We start from the raw sequence: 14,853 nt of genomic DNA on the forward strand, positions 1-14,853 counted from the left end.
AAGCTTTAGAACAAGTGTAGCATCAAATGCAAGGAAGACAGATTGAACGACGGTTTATTATAGTCAATGGACTGATTGTTTACGTACGGTAGGGCTGAAAGTTCTTGTTTTCTCCAGGTATCACTTAAAACAATTTGTTCTTGTTTGCTCCAGTTGTCTACATGGTTTTAAATGATTGATGGTGTAAGTCTTTAAGTTGGGAGGAAATGTAATATTGAATGTTAAATATTGCATATTTTGAGCTTAAACAGCCTATGTAATATTTCTGTATAGTATAAAAAAGTTTGTCATAGAGAATTTTGAGAGTGTCATGGACTAATAATATTGGTTGAAAAAAGCTTACTAATTCAAGAGCATAGTGTGAAAACATATTTTGGGGTTATTATAGGGAAAAGAAGGTTATTAGTGGTACAATCGAGGATGGGATCCACATCATTTCAGGTGTGAGATAGTTGGAGAGGCCCAAAGAGGCTTGGGAGGAGAGAACTTGCATGTTCTATAGGACAGAGAAAACTGAAACTGAATGACATTTTCTTACAGAATACAGAGTTATGACAACATTCAAGCTGAATATAAAATCATCTTGAAGGCTGCAAACATGCACACTTTATGTGAAGATAAGATCAACCCAACTTAAGTTTTTTTTGGTTAAGATTCATAACAAAATATCAGACAGAGAAAGGAATATGGAAATTGGTAAGGCTGTGAGATTTTTTTCGGTCCCTTAAGATTGTTTAGTCTCGTGGATGTCATTAACATCATCCATCCATTTATCCATTCATTAAAACACCGATTGTGCATTGTGTTTAACTCATTGACTGGTTCTTTATTTTAAAATGAACCAATGGTTTAAGCTCAACTAATACTAGACCACACATTTGATGTTACACGTTCTCCCAAAATAAGGCCCTCAAACTTTACTACTTTTGTCCTACGTAGATAAGATATCCAATATACCAATGGTTTATGAGAGGTGCTTGTTAATGTGAGTTTTGTGATCACTCCAACATCTAGAACAAAATATTAAATATTCTATTTTGTATGGGTAGGAAAACTCCAAATGTTAAACAATGTGGCAATTGTGTGAAGCAAACCCAAAGTTTGCAATATGAATATGTGACTTTATGTTGGACATAACTTAGTTTAATGATATCCAATATACCAATGGTTTATGAGAGGTGCTTGTTAATGTGAGTTTTGTGATCACTCCAACTTCTAGAACAAAATATTAAATATTCTATTTTGTATGGGTAGGAAAACTCCAAATGTTAAACAATGTGGCAATTGTGTGAAGCAACCCCAAAGTTTGCAATATGAATATGTGACTTTATGTTGGACATAACTTAGTTTAATGATATGATTTGCTAGTAATCATCACAAATGTACTTATACTTTATTCATTCACGAAAATCTATGAACTTTTCAAATGATACATGATTTTGCAATATGAGAACTCAAACTAATGTTGACAATGATTTGAAATAAAATGAACAAGAGATTGGTTTTAGGAATCTAATCTTATTTTACCAATGGAAAATATTATTAATAATGTGAGACCAAAGTAATTAAAGCTATGCCTCACAATAAGTTCAACTTAACCTTACATTATGAATTGCAATCAACAAGCAACATAAATTATAAGCATTAGAGGTTCCACTAATGATCAACAACAATTCTTTCATTCATCCACTCAACATAAACAAATTATGATTAAGAAAATATGAAATTATGTTACATTTCAAAAATAATGCAAGTCTTCACTAAGCTTTAATGAATTTGTAATTACTTTGACAATATTTCGATAAGAACTTCACAAAATTGTCCCTTCCAAATGAAATGAGAAAACCTTTATATAGAGGTCTTAGTTACAACTAATGACCTAGATAATTCAAAGAAATCCTAATTAGGGTTTTCCATGACTACGACATGCAAATATTAAATGTTGACCAATAGAAAAATTATGTTGATTTGAAATACATGTCCTTTTGAGGATGATCCTGTTGGAAAGTTAAGGTGTTGAGAGGGGGTGGGGGAGAGGGGTGAATCAATACCTCTAAAACTTTAACCCTCAAATATGTTTTACCCTTCAAATATAAGATCTTTACTTTGCATGCATAACTTATTACCTTATTGCTGAATGAAAGTTAAAAAACAAAATAATTTTAACACATAATCACGTCACATGCATGAACACATTTGACACATGATTTTGGTTGGCAAAAACCCTTGGCTAGAGGGGAAACTGCAATGGGGATGAAACTCACAATCCTTCACTACTGTAACATAAAAGTTGTTTAGTTAGAGAATACAAAAGTATCACTTATGGTGATTTACCCTGTTAAGAGTAATACAATAAGATATGCTAAAGTCTAACTTGTTAAAGGATTTCACAACACTCTAAAAGTGTGTACTCGGTTAAGAGATTTAGAAATAAAAGGCTTGTTAATGCCTACCTTACACTTACGGATTTAGGAATAAAAAACAATACTAACAATGTATTTAGTAACTCATATATAATAATGCATCTACCTCAATGTTGAGTCAGATCCTTTATGCTCCATGCAATCTCATCATCCTTCTCAACCGATTACACTAATATCCCTTTCCTTCTCTTCTCGGTATCACTATCTGTAGAACAAGAATTAGTATGCAGAGAACATTAACAAATAAAGTAAACATTCACAAACCAAAAACTAAATTCACATATATGCTTAGACAAAGAAAGCAAACAAGAAGTGCAAACCTCACAAGAGAAAACACTCCATGCTTTCTTGATTCTGTAGATGTGTCCTTTTGCTGTGGATGTATGCTCAAGATGCTCAAAAGCTGCTTCAATGGAGATGGGTAATGGCAAATTGGTAGCTTTGTGAGTTCTCAATTTGGCATTATAAGAGTAATATTGATGGCTTTGGTTCTCAAAATAGTATGGTAACTTTAGCTCAAAGATTGTTGATGAAATGGCTTGGGATGGGATTCAATTTATAGGCTAAGGGGTAGAGAGATGGAGGGCTTAGATGCAAGGATGGATGAAGGCTTAAGGGGGGCTAAGATGCACTCAAAGGGGAGCACATGGATTGTGCTTGTTTAGCACCAATGGGAAGGTGACACTTGTCACAAGGAGGATGAGTGTGAGAGGGTAGGGTAAAGGGTTGGTTAAAGGCATGATGAGTGGGGTTGAGTATGTAAGAGAGGTGTAAGAGGAATGAGTGTGGAAGAGGGAAGAGTGTGGAAGATGGATGTAAGAGTCATGAGTGGGCTTGTAAGAGTCTTTTATGGTTTGTAAGAGCACTCATGACTTAGTGGTTGGGCTTTTTGAGGGGAGACTTTGGTTTGGATTAGGAAAGTCTTAAACTTGTTTAAGGAATGTGACAACATTAGGGGGTGGATTAGGCTTGGGTTTAGGATTAGATTAGGGATGTTAGAGATGTGCAAGTGGATGACATTAATGAGGGTGGGTGAGTTAGTGGATAAGCTTGGTTAGTATGGGTGGATGGGGTGGATTAGGCTAAATGGAGGATTAGAGATAGGTTAGGGGTTTTTGAATTTGAGGATTTCATTTATCAAATAGATTTATTTAATAAATGGGGATTTTTGGAATTAGATAGAAGAATAGGATTTAATTGATAAATAATAGATTATTTGATTTATCAATTAGGACTATAGATGATTAATTAAATTAATCAACTAGGGGATGACAAAGGATTAATTAAATAGAAATTTAATTAATAATGCCTTTTTAGATAACTAAATAGGATTACTAAAATAGTGTAATCAAATTTAGGTGTCTACATTTTGCCCCTCTTTGACATAGTGTTGAGACAACACTATTTCAAAGAAGTTTGAATGAAGACGACACGAGGAAGATGTTTTAGCAACAAGGTTGCCCCAGTCTCGGATAAGAAGAGGAGAGACTAGACTTAGATGATGCCCCCTCAAGAAGGCGGCGGGGAGAGAAATGAGGCTCGATGACTTCTTGAAAAGTACAAGAAATTGAGATGAGTTGAGACGCAGGTTGGCGAAGAGAAGGGGCTGAATTAGCTCAAACTCTCACTACGGGAGAATGATAAAGGGAAATCAGAGGCACAAAAGTAAAGCAAGCTTAAGACTTTCCAAGATTGGGGGGGGGGAGATGGAGGAGCGGAGCGCTATAAAAGGAATCCATGGTAGGGAGATGGATGATAGAATGATAAAGCTGATGCAACAGGATTTCAAAGAGTCAGACTGGCGGAAGATGGGTTTCGGAGATCCCTAGGACTAGGATTGTGGATCTCGAAGGATGAGGCTTGGTGGATTGATTTGATTGGTGGATCCCTAAGATTAGGATTGTGGATCCCTAAAGCTAAGCGTGAGGAGTGATTCAAAGAGATACTGATGCATAAGTTGGGGTAGGAGCGACAGATGTAGGATATGGATGGGGGATAATGGAGATGAAGGGAATCCATTGAAGCTTTTTGAGCGGGGGGATACTTCAAAGAGAAGTACCACCATGTAGTTGAGCACTAGATTTGCTATAGGACTATTGGTTAATTGCCAAGGTTACCAAGAACATCAAGGCTTTTTCACCAACCGTCCAAAGGACTGACGAACTGACTCAAAACAAACACACAAGGATTGCCCCAGTATCACACATGAATCCCGGAGGAAGCAGCGTGGAAACGACACTAGGTAACCCACAAGCAGAAAAAGAAAACAAGAAAAAGACCTGATCAAGACCTTATGCTCTAATTGCCCCATTCGCAGCATACCATGATATGGAAGATCGTGGCAACCTTGAGGAGGGAACAAGGAGATTGCTTGGAAAAGATATTTCAAGACCCAAAAGGGAAGATCCCAAATCAAAAGAAAGCGAAAATCCAAAAGAGAACTGTTTGCCAACAAGATGGATAGGACGAGGTACTAACGGACCAAGATCAGACATGAGGAAAGCTATATCCTGCAAGGATCTATCAGAGAGCACCTAAGCTGATGGATCTGGCTGAGTAATGCGTCTGGCAAGCTGAACTAAGAAGGATAACACTTTGGTGATAGGAGATCTAGCTAAAGGATGCATCGGAATATCTAACCAAAGTGTGCGATGTGTGCAAGATGTTGACCAAGGATGAACTAACACGAAAGCCGGATAGATACAATGATACTAAGCTAAAGAGGATGTACAAGCTGACAGACCAAGATATGTTACAAATGTACAAGTTGTTCATGTTTTGGTTTTTTGTGAGATGGAAATGTTTGTGAAGGATGGGATGTCTATAATAGTTGATAGGTGGATAGGTAGATGGTTTGTGAAAAGCTTAAGGAAAATGGGATTCTGTGTGTGCATGTGATAGGATACAGGCTAGGCTACAAGATTATTTACAAGCTAGAATATGGTACAAGCTTTGGACAAGATTCGAATATATACAAGGTATGGTACAAGATTTACAAGGTATAATACAAGCTTTGGTACAAGATTTACAAGCTGTACAGGAGGTATTGACAAGCTCCATCAGATTTTGGATATTTGATTGGAACACCAAGGGAACAAGCAGGTGTTTTATGGGATGGTGGGTGGATGGATGAGGGATAGGATAGTGATAGATAATGGATTAGTCTTTAGCACACAAGGCGCCTGAATTACCAGGTTTTCACCAAGGTACCTATCCAAGGCGCTTGAATTGCCAAGTTTTCACCATTGGACGCTTATTTCTCTTTACTATTTTTTTTGTATTTTTCAAAAGCTGGGTATACCAAAGATCTTCAAGCATAGAACTTCTTGAGATGAATGATGTTAGTGGGATCATTCAAGAGTTCTCCTTCTGGTGTAGATAATTGATAGGCTCCAGAGCCAAAGGAGGCAGTAACCACATAGGGACCAAGCCATGTAGGTTCAAACTTTCCTTTCTTTTCTCGATCTGCGTGGACTTTCATATTTTCTTTGAGGACCATATCACCTGGCTGAAAGTGTCATGGGAGCACCTTCTTGTTGAAATTCCTTTTGAGACGAGTTTGGTAGACTGTGAGATGGTCATAGGCTTGTTGTCTCTTCTTGTCTAAGAGATCTAGCTGGGTGAGTCGAGCTACGCTGTATTCTTCATCTGAGATTTGCCCTCGCAAAGATATGCATAGTGAGGGAAGTTCAACTTCTATAGGTAATACTGCTTCGGCACCATAGACTAGGGAGTATGGAGTTGTGCCTGTGGATGTATGGAAGGAAGTTCGATAGGCCCATAGAGCCGGATTTATTTGAAGGTGCCAATCACGGCCGGAATCATTGACAACTTTCTTTAGGATTTTGAGGAGGGTTTTATTAGTTGCCTCTGCCTGGCCGTTACCTTGTGGGAAATATGGGCTAGAAAAGCGGTGATGGATGCGGAGGGAAGTGCATAATTCTTCCATGTTGAGATTTTCAAAGTTACCTCCGTGGTCAGTGAAGATGGTGGATGGGATGCCGAAGCGGCAAACAATGTGGTACAAGATGAACTTGGAGACTTGAACTCCTGTAGTTGAGACTAGGGGGACTGCTTCCACCCACTTAGTGAAATAGTCTGTAGCTCTTATTATCCATTTATGTCCATCAGATGAGTGAGGTGTGATAGTTTCAACTAGATCAAGGCCCCAACAAGCAAAAGGCCAAGGTGGTGCAATAGGTTGTAGATCCTGTGCTGGAGCGTGCACAAGATTTGCATGCTGCTGACATGGGAGACACTTTCTAACAAAGTCACAAGAGTCTTCTTCAATGGCAGGCCAATAGTAGCCTGCTCTAAGGATTTGTCGTGCTAGGACAATACCACTCGTGTGGGCACCGCAAAGTCTGGAATGTACTTCTTTTAATGCCATCGCGGCCTCATTTTCATCTAAACATCGAGAGAGAGTATCGTGATAACCCCGACGATATAGGGTATTGGCTATGATAACATAGCGGGATGATTTTCGGATGAGGTTCTGGCGTTGGGTACGTGTGAGGTGAGGGGATATGATACCATCGTTAAGGTAAGCGTGAATTTCATGGTACCAAGGGGATTGGGGACCAACCAAGATACAAACACGGTTTGAATCCTCACTCGCATAGGCAGGTGTGAGGAGCCTCTCAACTAAAAACTCATACTGCGTAGCTTCTTGGGGAATTTCTAAGAGCGAGCCGATAGTGGCCATGGCATCTGCTGCCTTGTTCTGCATTCGAGGCACTTGTGTAAACTGAAGCTTTGTAAAATGCTGGGTCAGCTGATCAACTAGCTCTTTGTAGGGTAATAGCTTTTCATCTTTGGTTTGATATTCATTTAAGACTTGTTTGATGATGAGTTGGGAATCACCAAAGACTTGTAACTTAGTGATATTCCATTCTGCAACTATCTTTAATCCTGCTACAAGAGCTTCATATTCTGCTATATTGTTGGTGCTAGGGAATTGTAGCTTGAAGGCTTTTGGAATGTAATCTCCTTGAGGTGTAACTAATAATATTCCTGCCCCTGATCCATGAGAGGTGTATCAGCCATCAAAATAAAGCTTCCATGGGGGCTATTCTTCAATTAGGCAGATATGCTCATCTGAAAATTCTGTGAGCAAAGGATATGCATCTACTAGAGGTGCATCAGCTAGGTGATCTGCTATAGCTTGCCCTTTGATTGCCTTTCTGTCCACATACTGGATGTCAAACTCACTTAGTAGCATAACCCATTTGGCCAAACGGCCTGTAAGTGCTGTTCTGGAGAGCATATACTTGAGAGGGTCAATCTTGGAGACTAGTTGGATGGTATGACTTAGCATGTAGTGGTGAAGCTTTTGAGTTGAGAAAACAACTGCCAAACAAGCTTTTTCCATAGGAGTGTAATTGAGTTCATAACCAACTAGGGTTCTACTGATATAGTAGATGGCTCTCTCTCTGCTATATTCATCATGTTGTGCTAGAAGTTCCCCTAGAGCAGTAGGTGTTGCTGATATATACAAGATCAAGGGACGACCAGGAACTGGTGGAACCAAGATAGGGGGATTGGTGAGATACTGCTTGAGCTGATCGAAGCTGTGCTGACATAAAAGATCCCACTTGAAGTTCTCATTCTTCTTTAGCAAGTGTGAAAACAGTGTACACTTATCTGCAAGTTGGGAGATGAAGCGCCGGACAGATTGAAGTTTTCCCTGAAGAGAGCGAAGCTGTCGCAGTGTCTGGGGAGGAGGCATGTTTAAGATAGCCTTGACCTTTTTGGGGTCGATCTCTATACCTCGTTTAGAAACTATGAAGCCTAGAAGCTTGCCAGATGTGACCCCAAAGACACACTTCTTGGGATTTAGCATGAGATGATATTGGGCCAACCTATCAAAGACTTTCTCCAAGTCAACAAGATGATCCATGAAGGTGTGAGATTTGACTAGGATATCGTCCACATAATCCTCCAAAATGCTATGGATAAGATCATGGAAAATGGCTGTCATAGCTCTTTGATAGGTAGCCCCAGCATTCTTTAGGCCAAAAGGCATCATGGTGTAGCAAAAGGTTCCCCAAGGGGTAGTGAATGCTGTCTTATGCTGGTCCTCTTCTGCAATCTTGATCTGATTATACCCAGAAAATCCATCCATAAGGGACAGAATTTCATGTCCAGCTGTAAGATCTACAATCATATCTATGTTGGGCAAGGGAAAATCATCCTTTGGACAAGCTTTGTTAAGATCTCTAAAATCAGTGCAGATTCTGATGTCACCGGAAGGCTTAGTGACAGGGACCATGTTGGAGATCCATTCTGAGTAGTCGATAGGTCGGATAACCTTAGCAGCTAACATTCTTTCTAGTTCAGCTTTGACTAGTAATGCTACCTTGGGGTGCATTTTTCTAAGCTTTTGTCTAACGGGCTTGATCTTTGGATCGACTGCAAGATGATGAACTACAAGCTTTGGATCAAGTCCTGGCATGTCCTGATATGACCATGCAAATCGGCCAATGTTCTCTCGTAAAACCTCAAAGAGGAGGTCAGCTTGGTCTTGTGATAGGGATGCAGCAATGTGAACAATTCTAGGGATCTCTGAAGAACCAATGTTGACTTCTCTAGTATCCTCTATTAGAATAGAAGACACCTCTGGTCGATTATCTTGAGGAGGCAATAGTAAATCCTCATGTTCTGCTTGTGGCTCTGGATTTTCTTACTGAGGGGTTCTCTTCGCTGCCTTAGCTAGTCCCAGATTTACCTTAGTTCCAGTTTTGGGTGTATCGAAACTAGGTTGGGGATTTTCTCCAAAATACCCCTTGGGATCTAGCTTGTAGATGTAGGCAGAATCTGGCTTTGTCTTCTTATGAGGAGTTTCAGCTCCCATGAATCTTAGAAGCACTTCCTCTGATGCGAACTCATCAATATGTATGACACTTGGTTGGTCCCAATCTATGAGTTGTGGATGAGCAAGTGGTAGCTCAATGAGATGAATGGATAGTTCTCGGAGAACAGAGTCTCCTAGGAAGATTTGGTCTGGGATATCGTCGTAGGCTCTCTTTTCAACTTCTTTAGGAATGTCTTCGATTTCGACAAGGTCGCGGTGGATGTTCGAAAAAGCGTGACCGTTCTCGTTGGTGCCCCCAGTTGTGGGTATGCCAAAGCCAAGACCTGACGTTATTTCCCAATTATGTGCTTCGATGGGACATTGCATGCCCCTTTCTTCTGGTCCTAGTCCACCTCCTTGATAGTTCCATTTTTCAGTGATGAGCTTATGTTGTTGGGGATACTTCTGGCTGAAGTGATCAAGGCGTGCTTGATTTCTTGGTGGTGCATCCTTATGTAGCCAATTGTTGATATTTGGAGTGAGCTCCTCATGAATAGGGGTTTTTGAGGACACAAAGGTGGTTGGGCCAAACTGTTTGTATCGAGGAGGTGGAATCTCCTTAGCTTTGTGATATGTTGGCCGTCCATGGGTATGTGGATCAAGTGGGATTGCTCCGACAGCAAATGCATCTGATAGACTATATTCTCCACAACCTTTGTTATTGATCTTTACAGTAGATAGGGTGGAGGCAAGGATGGTTTCTGCGTCATTGCAAGTGTGGGATGAGCTGGCGATGGCTGTGCCGATGTCTATTCCAGGGAAATGGTTTGTATATGAAGCTTCAACCGCATTGTAGTAAGCAAAGGGTTCTGGATCAACATGGATGGTTACCTCAGTGCCCTGATGCGAAAATTTGATGCACTAATGGTAGGTGGATGGAACGACCTTCATAGCATGAATCCATGGGCGACCGAGGAGGATGTTAAATGGTAGGTTTAGATCAACAACATGGCAAACTGTCTCTTGAATGACTGGCCCAACCTTGATTGGTAGCAAAATAGTCCCTTCTGTGGTCCTTTCCAAGTTGTCATAAGCTTTGATGGTGATAACCTCACTGATCATATCTGCCTCAGTATACCCAGCTTGTTTTATGAATTTTAGGGTGCAAATGTTCAAGGCTGATCCATTATCTATCATTACTCTTTTCACGGCAAAATTGGATACCATGATGGCTATGTGAAGCGGAAGGGTGTGATCTGGCTCAACCGCAGGTATGTCGGTGGGTTTGAAAGATAGGGCACATGAGGATGAAAGGTGTCCAACAAGATTACGAAAATCAGTAGCATTGATATCAGAAGGGACACGGGATTCTATGAGAGCACTGTCAAGGATGTCTTTGTACACAGGACTAGTGCGGAGAAGGTCTAAAATGGATATTTGGGCTGGCATGTTCCCAAGGTGTTCCAAGATATTGTACCGGCTTTTTGATGGAGCTGATGGTGCTGATGAAACTGGTGGGCCTGCGATGTTAAATCGCGCTCTTCGAGTGGTGACCGCACACTTATTTTCTGGTCCTCGGATATTGATAACATTGACAGAAGGCTCTTTCTCAGATATACAACCTATAAGGCTACCATAGTCTATATAGGATGAAGTGTGGTCATTGTTCTTCCCATGCTGTTGGTTTGGCTGGCGGTTGTTGGTGTTGTTTTGGATAGGTGCTTTTCCAAGATTTTGGTTGTTGTGTGGAGAAAAAGCATTTTGATAAATCTGTAAGCCTGCATTGGGAGAGGTTTGGGCACCAACAGTGATTTCCTTCCGATCAATGAGGTCTTGCACATAGTCTTTTAGTTTCAAGCATCTGAGGGTGGTGTGACCGTTTACTCTATGGAACTTGCAATACTCATTGTCCTTGTACCATGCAGCTTTAGATTGGCTTGGATCAATTTGCTGGGTAGGAGGAAATTTGATGAGGTTTTCTTTAGCCAATTTCTCAAAAATAACATCCAATGGCTCACCAAGGGGTGCATAGTTTCTAGGTGCAGGTTGGAATCTGGGCTTTTGCCCTGCAGCTACATTGATGGCATTAGCTTGATTGTTAGACCCTTGAAAGTTGGGTCTTGTATTGTGGTTTTGATAGCTTTGGTTATTTCGTTGTTGGTAATTGATGGCTTGTTGGTTGTTTGTTTGATATGGTGGGTTAGACTGGTTTTGAGAAGGACCAACGATATTCACATGTCTGGTGTCAGTAACCCCATCTATTGCAACATGCTTGTTTTTGTTCCAATACCTAGACTTGTCATTGGAATGTGATTGATTTTGGTTTTCCTCTTTGTAAATCTTTACCACACCATCTTTGATGAGTCCTTGCTCAAGGATCATTCCTTTCTCTTTGATATCCTTGTAGGTCTGCAAACAGTTCATGGTCATGTGGTGAGCCAAGCTGGGATGTGCATTATCAATAAACATTTTCACCACATGGCGTTCTGGCAAGGTGCAGGATATGCGGGTGGTAAGGGTTTGCCATCTTTGCAGGTATTCGGCAAGGCTTTCTCCACCTTTTTGCTTGGTGTGGACAAGATCAACTATTGATAGCTCTGTTTCAACAAGATGGGCATATTGGGCTACAAATGCCTCAGATAATTCAGCAAAGTTTTTAATTGTGCCATAGGGGATTCTATAAAACCATTCAAGAGCTGGTCCAGCCAAGCTTTTGGGAAAAAGGCGCAAGAGGAAGACATCATTGTATGCCACGTCCTGACAATGCATGTAAAATTCTTTGATATGTGTGACAGGGTCTCCTTTTCCTCTGAATTTGTCAAATTTAGGTACCTCAAAGTGTTTGGGAAATGGTGTCGTGGTAATGGCTCTGTCAAATGGGTAAGGACACACATTCTCAAACTTGAATGTCTTTGGATCATTCCCTTCTTGGATGACTTTCAGAGCTATCTTCATTTGCTCCCACTCTGAATTGATAGGTGATGGTTGGGGTGCCCCCAATGTAGGAGTGCCTTGAGGTAGGTATGTGCTGGATGGGGCCACTGAATATGGATGGCTGTGAGGGATTTGCTGATAGGGATTGTACATTGTTTGGGCAGCTGCATGGTGGATGACGGGTTGTTGAGGGGGAGGTGGCGCATTTTGCTGCATGTGCTACGAGGCTTGCTGTTGATATGGGATTTGAGGTTGGGATTGAGGAACATAAGCTGGCTGTGGGATAAATGGATTGCTTTGTGGAGGTAAGGTATAAGATGGTTGTGAGGCTTGGGGAAAGGATCAAAGGGCTTGTGGGGTTTGACCAATATATGTGGGTTGTGCCCCCATTTGGGATGATATCTACAAATAATTGGTGGTTGGCTGGGGTGGTGGATTACCTCCTAGAAGTGGCATTGAAAAGTAGTTGGTAATTGGAGGTAATGGATTAGTTGGTGGTGGAGGTGGTGGGAATTGAAAGCTTGGGAATGGAATTGATGAGGTTTGATAGCTTGTTGGTTGGATTTGGAAGCTTGGTAGAGTGGTGGCGGGAGCTGGGGTCATTTGGGAGCTTGGTAAAAAATTGGTAGTAGCTTGTGGGATTTGATAGCTTTGTGGAGTGAGGGTAGTAGCTTGTAGATTTGTGGCTAATGGTATTGAGCTCCCAAGACCTAATGGAAATGATGGGATTGTGTTCTGGGCTGTAGTGAACAAGCTAGGGGTGATGAAAGGTTGATTACTTGGCCCCATGGGTGACATCCCTGTTGTATATTGTTGAGGTTGGCCAAAGATGCTAGCACTGATTTGGGAGATGGGTGGATTTGGAAGGCTGGGTTGGGGAGCAGCAACAACAATAGTGAAGGGGGTGAATGGTGAGCTGTTTTGGGTAAAGGGGGTTTGGAGCGGAGAGGTATGAACCAAGGATGGAGTTGTGGTGGCTGGGTTGGCTTGCGGCATAGAGATTTCAACTTGGGTGGATGATGGTATGTTTGGGTCTGTTGGGTCATATGGATTGGCTGGAGGCTCTTCTTTTGGAATATATTGAGGATAATTTGGATCATAAGAGCCTATGGGTGGTGGCAGCTGCCCAAACAACGGGTGAGATGGATCTGATAATGGAGGGGGTCTTCCAAAGTCAAAGATTCCTACATTGTCCCTTCGAAAATTAGCCATGATTGTCTCTTTGTTTTTGTCTATAATGGCGTTTACCAATACTGCATTTCCTGGTTGGTTCATGAAAGCTTCAATGTCAGTAGGTGATGGCATAGCTTGCTCTAGGCTGAAGGATGGCTGAGTGCTCAAGGGGGGTGAGGCTGTTCAATCCAAATGATAGGGCTCCATTGTTTCTTTCTTCTTGGCTAAGCGAGTGACGGGTGGCATGAAAAATGCTCCTAGGGATGAGATGCAATAATGCTGATGGATGCAAAAGGGGGAAGACTTTTATATGCAAATGATTTCCTAGGTTGAGGCAAAGCTATATGACAAGACCTAAGGAGGATTGGGTTGGGGATTCTAACTTCAAAGATATGTTGTCAAAGCACAAAAGGTCTGCTTTCCTATGTGCAAGCTTGGTGGTGATTGTGTCAACTTAAGGATAGACTGATGATCCTTTAGGAAGAACACGAGATTGACCACTTGCGAATCCCAACCTTTAGCTCAAGGTGATGAGGGATAACAAGTGACAAAGCTAGATTACCCTAGACAAAGCTCTGTCAAAGGGATAACCTTGGTGAGATTGGTGGATTTGGAAGATTTTAGGAATGACAAACTTTTAACAAGGTGACAACAGTTTTGAAAGCTTAGATGTGCAGATTTTTGATTACTGGCTAGATGGTATGATTCTAAATGAGATGGATGAGCTAATAATGCTTAAGGGGATAACCTAAGATGGCTGGCTTTTCTACAAAGATGACTCTAAAGTGAAGCTTATCCAAGAAGATGTGGAGAAACAAGGGTGTCTAATAATAGAAATCATGCCTAGTTGGTAAGGCATAAGTAGGATTAACTCCTGGATGTTGGCTAAATTTGATGGTGCGCTCTAACCAGGCCTCTTGAAGTGCTTCGTCAGTAGCTTTGTCCTCTGCTTTGTGGAGTTTGGCAATTCGTGGGCTTGGTGTTATTTCTTTTCTCTTGGCTGAAAGTTCTTGGTATGCTAGAGATGGCTTGAGTTTGACCTTGTGAAACTTCTGTTTGGGTTTGGGTTGTTCCGACATAAATTCCTGAATTTGCTTGGCTTTGGGAAAAATCTCAGTTGTTTTGCTTCAACTTGTTCAACTTCCAAAATAGGCAGTGACTACGCTAAGTGTGCCCTAAGCTAGGATTGATCAAGTTTGGCAAACATTCATTCAACAAGTAAAATAAAAACAAGTAATAGATAGGAACACCCAGATAGAAGTTTGTGGTTCTCAGAATGTGATACTTGCGCCAAGGAGTGTGTATGTTCTACAAATGTTTCGATCAGTCACTCCAAACACATTAACATCTTAGATGGTTTTCTGCAAGGCTGACAATTGGTTTAGCTAGGGATTCCTCGATATACGCAAGGTACGTGAGGCCTAAATCCGTAGATGAGACCAAAAGGATGTCACACAGCCGAGAGGAGCGGTAACCCACTTCTCCTCTTTCACTTCTCAAGGGTATAAAGTTCCTTGAGGCTTAGCCCGA

Source organism: Cupressus sempervirens, chromosome 3 (genome assembly GCF_028749045.1).
Source record: "Cupressus sempervirens isolate cs-2001-9-10 chromosome 3, ASM2874904v1, whole genome shotgun sequence".
Classification (NCBI taxonomy): Eukaryota; Viridiplantae; Streptophyta; class Pinopsida; order Cupressales; family Cupressaceae; genus Cupressus; species Cupressus sempervirens.